This window comes from Penaeus vannamei, chromosome 13 (assembly GCF_042767895.1).
Source record: "Penaeus vannamei isolate JL-2024 chromosome 13, ASM4276789v1, whole genome shotgun sequence".
NCBI classification, from domain to species: Eukaryota; Metazoa; Arthropoda; class Malacostraca; order Decapoda; family Penaeidae; genus Penaeus; species Penaeus vannamei.
Window position 1 is genome coordinate 29,498,583 of NC_091561.1, and position 1,415 is coordinate 29,499,997.

Below are 1,415 nucleotides of genomic sequence, written 5' to 3' on the forward strand. Positions count from 1 at the left end.
GTAATTAGTTTAGCATGAGACGAATGGAAAAAGACCTTGACAGCACTACTTGAACTTTTGAGGCGAAAACTAGATTTATGATAGTTTTAAACTCTTTAGTTCTCTTGACTTTTTTCTGTCACTTGAATTATAATGATAGTATTGGTGATGGTAATAAGTAAGTGATATTGCAATTGGTTTTGCAATGATGATGATAATGCTAATGGGGATGATGGCAAAGTAAATAAGGATGCTACATAGATAACTATGATAAAATAATCATAGTGTTAGAAGTAATGATAATGATGATTATTCTACAGCTATAAAAATAATGGAATGAGAGCAAAGCAATGTTATACAGACCTTGATATCAGAGAAACCATAATGCTAATGATTGTAATGATAATGATCATCAAACGGATGACAATAATGATAATAGTGATTAAAGTAATCATGATAATGATAATACTGATAACAGTGATAATAATAATATAATAGTTAATAGTAATGAAAAAAGTGATGGTGATAAAGATAATAATAATGATAATATAATACTTATATAAAAGTAAGAATGATATCAGTAATAATAATATTTGAATCACAATAATGATTATAATGATAATATCAGTAACAACAATAGTAATGATAATATCAACGGCAGCGATGATAAAAATGATATTGTGATGATAGCAATAATGATAGTATTCATAATAATGATACTACTGTTACTGACATTCATAGTAATGATAACGCTGCTCATAAAATCTATGCTAATGCTAATAGTAAGATAGCATAATGGTTTGTGGAACCATCTTCTCGTTGAACAGAAGTAGCGTGTATAAAAAGGCTGTTATTTAATAATTTCTCATGCAATGATTGTATAGAAGACCTTGAACCACCTTGAACCACCGGGCAGCCACTTTCCCACGATAATTACAGTAATTTGTTCTCGGTCACACCATGACGAAATCTCAATTTCTCTCTCTCTCTCTCTCTCTCTCTCTCTCTCTCTCTCTCTCTCTCTCTCTCTCTCTCTCTCTCTCTCTCTCTCTCTCTCTCTATCTATCTCTCTCTCTCTCACTCACTGATTTAATTATTTCTGGTAAATGCAAGATATTCGTACGGCCGTTGATTTTGTTTCTGTTAGATACCAAGTATTAGAATTTGTCAACTGTTTCTGACAAAGTTCTAGAAACTTACATTTCAAATGCCGCTGTGGATATAACCATAATATTTGTGAGTGCTAGATAGTTACTCTTAATATATTATTCAGATTTTCATTCACACCAAGCTTTGTCTTAATTATTTTTTCATTGCTCATTTATCTTGCTAACTATTCCCATAATGTTTACAATGTCAGAGGTCAGTTGGGCTGTTTACCTGTTGGCATATGTTACTCGTTACCTAATGAGCATTTTTAAAACTAATCTAGGTAA